The following is a 9337-nucleotide window of genomic DNA, read 5'->3' on the forward strand; positions in this document are numbered from 1 at the left end:
CGGGCCTTGTGGGGACAGACCAGGGAAGTCAGGTGGCATCCGGCTGTGCAGTGAAGCAGCTGCCCCAGCGTGGTGGTGGTGTGCCCGGGCCCGCGGGACGGCAACGGAGACCCGAAACCTGCCGAGAAAGAATGGTGGGACAAGAGACACAAAGAATGACAGCAAGACAGGGTTCTGATCAAACTGCAACTTTATTAAAGGGGGCAAAGTACATATACCCTCGGGTGGGGGAGGAGCGGGGAGTGAGGTAGTAGAGGCTAAGGATTGGTTGTTGCTGTCGCTGGGGTGGGAGGCAGACCTTAGTTTCCCGCCTTGCGCCTGCACACTATCTTATCAGCCTGGGCAGTGGCGGGAAGACAGAGAACAAAGAACTGAGGGGGAAGAAGAATGAGGAAGTAACAGGGCAGATTTGAGTTCTGCCATGATTTGGGACCCGCCATGTTGTGGTGAACTAATTATAGCTTACTCAAATAGGAAAGTTGGCTCCACTCCGGCGGCCGTGCTACTGGCTCTGCTAAATTCGGTGTGTGCTCATTTTTACTGCCCCCAACAGTGGTGAGGGAACCTGGTCCTGAATAGATGGCAGATCCCGCCATCCACCCCGACCTGCGCACATGCTGACCAAGGTGAGGCACATCTGCCTGGGGCTGCACTTCTCTGGCCACCTGGAGCTCAGGGGTGGTAAATTGTGACTTGAATGACACTTCATGTGAGACCTGCCTGTGCCCAGGCATCGCGGCCAGGCAGGTGAGGTCTGTCACCTGCTTGGTCTAGACTTCTACTCCTGGATTCACTCATATTGTCCTTGAGGAGCTTTTCCAGGGTGCAGATCCCAGGGGCAGTAAGCAGCCTAGGTGTGCTGGGAGGAGGGGCAGCGAGGTGAGCAGGCTGTCCACACCCACCTCCAATGCTCTCCTTTACAGGGCCCTGTGTCCTTGGGGCCCTGGATGGCCATAGGAGCTGTGCAGGCCAAGGAAGAGGGAGAGGGCCCATCCTCAGGGAAGGAGCTGTGAGATGGGGGGAATTCTTATTGGAGATGGGGGCTCAAAGGACTTGAGGAGACCCCCTCATTCCATGGCAGTCTCCCAGGGGAGCATGAGAAGTCAGTGCATCCCCCCTTTGCCCAGCCCCGCCTGGAGGCTCAGAGCCCTGTGCTCAGTGCTGACTGCCCCAAAGGCCTTTTGGCGGCTGCTCTTGAGGGAGCCAGCTCCAGGGCCAAGTCCTGATGGTCTGTCCTCTGACACTCCCCAGCTGACCTGTCAAGATAGGGCTCCAGCTGTGATCTGCCAGGCCATGGAGAAGCACAACCTGAAGGACACCCAGAGGACTACAAGCTGGTGCAGCTGATTTCACAGGATCAAAGTACATCAGGGGGATCATTGGAGAGGGCAGCTGGGGGGTGGGGGACAACCCCACACTATATCCCAGCCCCCAGGACCGAGGCCTTCTGCCACAGTTAACCTGCCAGAAGGGTGGTGGCCAGCATCCTGCACACACCTCCACCTGTCCTAGGAAGCCCTTAGTGCCCGCAGTGAACTCCCCTTTCAGACACCATCTCCCAGTCTTGTACCCTCCCTGGACATGACCCAGGCAGTGAGGAACCTAGGAGAGAACTGTCATTTCAGGAGCCAAGAATAAGATCCTCTCCACTTGGTCATTGGCCATGAGGCCAAGCACACAGGCTCCCCTTGCAGGACGTCCTCTGGCCAGGATATGATGTGTTGTGCATCTGTTAGTCATTACTGCTGTGGGCACAGATATTAAAATCCATGCATGACTGATACTAAAAACAAAGCAAAACCACCTTAATCCCCTTTGGAGCCTCTGCAGAGCCAAGTCAGTGTTCCCAGGACACACAGAGCCAGGCAGGCTGGGGTCTGGGCCCATGGGGAGGTCACTGAGGACCTCTCTGCCTGGGTCTCAGTCCCAATGGGAGAGGACAGCAGGCAGTGTGGGAACAAAGTATGCTCTGTGCCTAAAGAGTAACTTCATTTATCTTTGGTGAGTTGATCATTCTTTCTCAAGCATTGACCTTGGGTAACATTCCTTACTCCCTGCAAGTTGTTTCTAAAATTTTCTCTTTCCTTCCATCACCATCATGGTGAGATGGCCAGGGTGGGTAGGACCATGTTCTTCAGAAAAGGAAGACTGAGGCTAGAGGGGTAAGGAGGTAGGAAAAGAGGCCCACATTCAAGCAGGAGCAGGAATTCCAGTCCAGTATGGCCTCACAGCAGGCTTTAGGCCAGAGGATGCAGGTGAAAATAGGATCAGGGAGGAAGTCCTTTCTTGCTGTGAGGTGGGGAGGCCTCACTGACTCCCTGCTCAAGAGGCCTGGACTTGGCCACCATTTCCTGGGCTCCACTAACCTTGGACCACGGAGCGTGGGACTCGGGGGCTGTGTCTGCCTTCTGTAAGACTTCCTCCAACTCCAAGGTCACCTTCAGTGAAGGCCTTGGGGCATGGGGCACCCAGAATGGGGGGTCCTCTGACAGCCCTAGGTCAGGTTACCAGGGATAGAGCCTGGATACTTTTGAAAAACATAGCTTGTGATAAAAACTCCTTGAGTATTGCCTTTGGGCAGGTGTCAATCAGAGGGGTCCTTGGTGGTCCTGGATCTGGACAGGGTGACTCATGAATCTGGCTTGGACTGGCCCTCATGGGGACCAGAAGGGGTGGGGTGGTCTGTGGCTCCTAGTAGCACAGCTGACCACCCCTCTGCCCATCTCCACCAGAGCTGCGGATCCCTGACGATGCCAACGTCTTTTATGCAATGGGCTCATCAGGAAACTATCATTTCCTCCTGACCAAGCAGAACTTTCCCATGGGGACAAACACCAATAAAGGAGCCTGCTTAACCATACTTCAAAGGATTAAGAAGAGACTCAAGTTACCAAAGAGCAAGTACTAATAGGCTACCAACATCAAGGTCAACCGTGGTCAAGAAGGTTAGCCAACCCAAACCTGAATATGTCAAGCCAGGTGAGCCTTGGTTCATGGGAGGGTATATTTGAAGGAATGAGAGGATAATTGAAGTTTTATGTGTATAAATCCAAAAATTACCTATCTTATGGATATATTTATTTTTTGAAATAGCAAATTCTATAATTGAATACCATTATTAAATCCATTTTTCTAATGCAGCCAGGGAGTTGAGTTTTGGTTTTTCTTGTACTGTGGTGGTCTGTATGCACTATCTGCTCTCACGTGGTCCTTCAAGTGAGAAATCCTGCAGGGAGGCAGTGCCTTGTACACAGGAGAAGTGAGCAGGGCCAGGGAACCTTTCCTGTTTTACTGAAGCAAACACATAAGCCACCTTCCCAGAGTGATTTAGTCAGTGTTTGCTAAGGAAAAAGAACTGACAGGAAACATGTATAAGTATTATGAAATTTTTATAAGATTGTCTCACATAACTATGGAGTTGCACAAGTCCAAATTCCACAGGGCAGGCTGCAAAACAGGAACTCCCGTGATGGCCAGGATGAATTCCCCTGGGGGCACTGGTGGGCTGAACTAGTGATTATAATTCCCTCTTTTGACTGCGGAAATCATCACTTCTCCAAGTAATGCTTTCATCTGATTGGGTGAGACATCTCTCATGACTCAAGAAAATCTCCTTGCTTAACTATAAATGGAAACAGCCATAAATGCAATCAATTTATTAATGATTTAAGTGCACAAATTGTCCTCACAGTAACAAGCCAGTGTGTGTGTGACCAAACTCACAAGCACCATTCCCAGGCCCATTTGACACCTGAGTGTGAGCACTGCACAGGGCAAATGTGCACTTCAGCAGTGGCAGCATGGCCAGGAACTGAGGCTGACCAGCTGACCTCTGGCATTAGAGCCACAGGACCTTCCTTAAGGCACAGCAGCCATCTCAGGAATGTGGGTGTCATTCCAAATTACATTGGAAAGGGCCATTTCCTGACCCAGTACATTGGCTGCCTGTATACAGAAGTATATAGAAAAGTAACGCTGTTTTCAAACAACATCTGGTTTTGGGGAAATGTTTAAAAATGGTTCGGAAGTGTTGGTGATGGTAAGGAAGCAGGTGGGAGATTCTTGGCAGCAGAATATGTAAGTGTGAGCTTCCAGGTGGCAGCGAGTGTAGACCCCATGGGAAAGAGTATGGAGACTGGCAGGTTGGGGCAGGGGCTGGTGGGGGATGGGGGGTGGAAAGTAGGGTACAGGAGAATGGCAGCCTGCAGGATTCCTACCAGGTCCTGTGGACTGGAGGCCCTGGAGAAAGAGGAAGATTTAAGGAAACCAGAGTTTCCATCACCCTTTTGGAACATTCTTCCAAGGTAATAGGTAGTGGGAGGAAGATACACAGGAAAAGACAAGGCTTAAGTTAAGGAGACCTGAATTCCTTTCTCTGAGTTCATTGTAGAGTAAGGATAAGGAAAGAGGGGGTGTGTTTCCCATGTGGTTTGAAATGGTGTTTTCTTCTCTGCTCACATTTTTTTCCTTCTTATATTAACTGCTGTCATTGAAAAAAAGGATCTTTTGTCAGGTTGAAAAAACAATCATTTTTTTACCTAAGAGAACATTTGTGCCCAAGGTCAAGTCTCCATCAGTATCAGAGAAACAATTAGAGTCAAGAAAATCTTCAATAAATTTCAGAGTCCTTGACAGAAGGCCAGAGTCCCAAGATTCTGTGTTAGTTGTGTTATTGGATTTTGTCTAGGTTCTTGGCTATGCTGCAGAAATGAATTTCAAGAGCATGTCGGGTGAGTTATGTCAGTCATTTATTCAGGGAGGGAAGGATGAGAAATGGGAGAAAATAATAGATCGTGGGTCCCAGGTAGAGAGGAGGGGGTTGAAAAGTGATAAAGAGGGCTGATTTACAGACTACAATTCTCCATTATAGATTATAAGTACTAGGTTTACTTGCATGGCCATCATGGCAGAGGAAAAAGGGCAAGAGTAGGGCACAGAGGCAGGAACAGGGCAACGAAGGCAAGCATGAGCTCAGGCTTTGTGCCTGCATTTTGAGCCATTAATTATTCCACCCCTTGGCTAATGGCAGGGGAGGAGTTCCAGGTGTTTGCTGTTTGATTGATTACTCCCCATCAGTCCCCCATAAGGGTCCAATGATTAAGTCCTTGGGGAATATCCAGGGCTTCTCTTGACTTCCAGATGAAGTCTTGTTCTGGATGGCAGAATCTTGGGGAGGGTCTGCCAGCAGCCATATTGGGGGTTATTGATGTCCCCATGGACTTCTTGCCAGGTTCCAGATCCATCTATTGATTCCCTATCTTACTAGCCAGCTACAGTTGGATAGCAACCTGTAAGACATTTTTCAGTGGAATCATAATGCATTATCTATGACTATTTGATGACTATATGCACCAATTGGAAAAATTACATTGTTATGAGAACCAACTATTTTATTATGCGTTTGTGTCCCCTGACTGGTGAAAAATAACTGCACATCTACAAGGAAGCATGTAGTTATGCAAGGGTAAATGGCTCGTATTAGCAAAAGAGAAGATAACTATGTACATGCCAATAAGGAACATTTTAATAAAGGACAGGCATACATTATATGGAATATTATGTGATAATGAAAAATAATGGGAAAATATAATAATGAGATGTATGTACATTTACCTACCTGAAGATATCTGTAAAACCTTACAAGTTAATAAAATGTGTGGAAGGACAATACCTATGATATATAATATAATGCACATATCTGTGTGTATGTATATACACATGTGTGTATGTGTGTGTGCCATGGTGTGTATGAGAGGGGATAGATTTGGCAGGTGGGAAGAGATGGGCAAGGGCAGAGGGTCTGGGCCAAACTGAGCACATGAATGGCAGTGCTGGAGGAAAACAGCAGGAGGTGTGCAGGGAAGGGAGAGTGCAGTTCTGAGCACAGGTGAGAAGTGCAGGAACCAAAATGGTGCAGGGGCAGACAAGAGACCCACAATGCAGGCCCAAGGAGGCAGGGCCTTGGAGGGAATACCCCAGGGACAAGGTCAAGGAGTGAAGGAGGACAAGAAGGAGAGGTTGTGAATGACTTTATCACAATCTCTGCCTGGTCCCACACTGGACTATATTTTCTATAGTTTGGTTTGTTCAAAATCGCAAAAGGTATTTTCTCAGATATAGAACCACCCCCCACAATTCATACAACAACTCTCCAATGTCCCAAATGAGCTGTCATAATAGTTCCCTGGTACTAAGCACCGTAGATAAAAATATCACATGCATTGAAAATGAAAACAGGTAGGCATATTAAAGAGTTATGCACACAAATTAAACAGATGGACCAGTGACTGGACCTCTTGATCAAATCCCATTATTTTATTGATTTATTTATTTTTAAAGATTAGATTACATAAATGTTATACAGAAAATACAGGGCATTCCCATTTGCCACTAGAGAAATTCTGTTCATCTTTAACTCCCCATTCCCTATCCCCAACTTGGCCCCTGCTAATATATACTCCAGCTTAGAATTATTACAGAATTAGTTCATATTCATGGGCTCATATGGTATTTGTCCTTTTGTGTCTGGCTTATTTCACTCAACATGATATCTTTAAGGTTCATCCATTTTGTTGCATGAATGAGAACTCCATTCATTTTACTGGCTGAGTAATATTCCATTGTATGTACAAATCACATTTTATTTACCCTTTCATCAGTGGATGGACATGTGGGTTGCTTCCATCTTTTAGCAATTGTAAATCATGGTGATATGAAGATTGGTGTCCAAATAACTATTTGAGTTCCTGCTTTCAATTCTTTATGGAATATACCTAGAAGTGGGATTGCCAGGTGTTTTGTTTTTGTTTTTTAATATTTATTTTCTCTCCTCTCCCCCCAGTTGTCTGTTTTCTGTGTCCATTTGCTGCATGTTCTTGTTTTTGTCCACTTCTGTTGTTGTCAGCAGCACAGGAATCTGTGTTTCTTTTTGTTGCATCATCTTGTGTGTCAGCTCTCCATGTGTGTGGCGCCATTCTTGGGCAGGCTGCACTTTCTTTCACACTGGGCAGCTCTCCTTACAGGGTGCACTCCTTGTGCATGGGGCTCCCCTATGCGGGGGACACCTGTGAGTGGCAGGACACTCCTTGTGTGCATCAACACTGCACATGAGCCAGCTCCACATGGGTCATGGAGGCCCGGGGTTTGAACTGTGGACCTCCCATGTGGTAGACGGACACCCTATCCACTGGGCCAAGTCTGCTTCCTGCCAGGTGTTTTAGTTTGCCAAAGCTGCCAATGCAAAAGTACCAGAAACAGGTTGGCTTTGTTAGTGGGGATTTATTAGGGTAAAAGCTTACAGTTCTGCAGCTGTGAAAATGTTCAAGTCAATGCAGGTCCTGGAATCATGCCACCTGCACAATGGCTGCTCTGCCAGTCTCTGTCTGCCTTCTTCTCCAGGCCCAGCTTATCTTCAGCTTTGAGCTGATCCATCAGCCTCAACTCTTGGGTGCTCCATTTTCCAGCTTCTCTACTGATTCCAGCCTCTGGAGCCTCTCTCTGCTGCTCTGGGCTTCTCTGTCTTTATGCAGCTGTAGGCAATTCTGGAGTCCTTTCTCTCACATGGCAGGGGCAAAATCCTGTCTTTCTCTGTGTTTTTCTGTTTCTGTTTGCAGTTCTCAGTTTATATAAGACCCAGCAAGAGGGCAGAGACCTTACTTGAGTAATGCCTCACTGGTAGAGTCCAAAGACCCCAAAGAATGTTCAATCAAGGTCCCTTAACTAAATCTAATAGGAAAGGCCCCTTCTATGCACAAGAGTGGGTTAGCTTCAGAGCATCATTTCCTAGGGTCCACAAAAGACTCAAACCAGGACTTCAGGTAATCCAGTAATTCTATACTTTACTTTCTGGGGAACCACCAAACTGTTTTCAACAACAGCTGTACCTTTATACAGTTCCACCAACAATGAATGAATGCTCCTATTTCCCCACATTCTAACATCTGCTGTTTTCTTTTTTCCCCAATTGTGGCTGTTCTAGTGGTTTTGAATTGGTATCTCACTGAGTTTTGCTTTGCATCACACAAATAGGTAATGATGGTAGCCATCTGCTCATGTGTTTATTGGCTATTTGGATACCGTCTTTGGAGAACTATTTACATTTTGCCCTGTTTTTTATTGGATTGTTTGTCTTTTTGTTGCTGAGTTGTAGGTTTTTGTTTTATTTTTTTTTCTCCCCATTCCCCCCCACCCCGTTGTCTGCTTTCTGTGTCCATTCACTGTGTGTTCTTCTGTGACTGCTTCTATCCTTATCAGTGGCACCGGGAATCTGTGTTTCTTTTTGTTGTGCAATCTTGTGTCAGCTCTCCATGTGTGCAGTGCCATTCTTGGGCAGGCTGCACTTTCTTTTGCTCCTCCTTATGGGGCACAATCCTTGCATGCAGGGCTCCCCTATATGGGGGCACCCCTGTGTGGCAGGGCACTCCTTGTGCACAAGCACTGTGCATGGACCAGCTCCACATGGGTCAAGGAGGCCTGGGGTTTGAACCTTGGACCTCCCATGTGGTAGGTGGATGCCCTATCCATTGGGCCAAGTCTGCTTCCCAGGTTTTTGTTTTAAATTCCAGATATTAAACCCTGTTTTAGTTTCCTTGGCTGCTCAAGCAAATACCATTCAATGGATTGGCTTAAGCAATGGGAATTTGTTAGCTTCCATATTGAGGCTACAAAATAATCCAAATCAAGGTGTCATCAAGGTGATCCTTCCTTTTTAACGATGGGAATTCCATGGCTTGCTGCGATGACTCTTGGTCCTGGGCTTCTCTGTCACATGGCAATGAGCATGGACACCTCACCTGGACTCTCCAGTTCCTTCCAGGTTCCAGAGACCTTCAACTTCTTGGTTCCTGTGGCTTTCTATCTACTGAATCTCACTCTGAGTATAAAGGACTCCAGTAATAGGATAAGGCCCATCCTGATTACTTTGGGCCACATCTTACCTGTAGTAACTGCATCAAAATATCCTGCTAATTGGTTCACACTCACAGAAATGGATTCAGTTTAAGAACATGTGTGATTGGGATACACAGCTGAAAACCACCACACTTCACCCTTTGGACCAAAAGACATGTTTTCTCTCCACCATATGCAAAATACATTCATTCCACCATAACATACCAAAGACTTTAAGTCGTTTCAGAATCAATGGAAAGTATAGTTACATGAAAACCGGGTATAAGTATGGTCTGTCCTGGAGCAAAATTCCCCTTGGTCTGTTAACCTGTGAAATCTAGAAAACAAGTTTTCTTCCAATATTCAATGGAAAGATGAGCATAGGATAGATATAACCATTTTAACAGGGAGAAATTGGAAGGAAACAGACATCACTGCTCCTAAACAA

General features: G+C 46.7%; 1 long non-coding RNA gene across 1 annotated transcript; it reads left to right on the forward strand.

The window, feature by feature from the left end:
• The first annotated feature begins 545 nt into the window (after nt 1–545).
• Nucleotides 546–3016, forward strand: LOC105747184 (uncharacterized). Its single transcript, XR_009180864.1, has 3 exons — nt 546–626; nt 1252–1362; nt 2733–3016. It is a non-coding gene; the product is annotated as an uncharacterized lncRNA (long non-coding RNA).
• Nucleotides 3017–9337: the final 6321 nt, after the last annotated feature.

This window comes from Dasypus novemcinctus, chromosome 16 (assembly GCF_030445035.2).
Source record: "Dasypus novemcinctus isolate mDasNov1 chromosome 16, mDasNov1.1.hap2, whole genome shotgun sequence".
NCBI classification, from domain to species: Eukaryota; Metazoa; Chordata; class Mammalia; order Cingulata; family Dasypodidae; genus Dasypus; species Dasypus novemcinctus.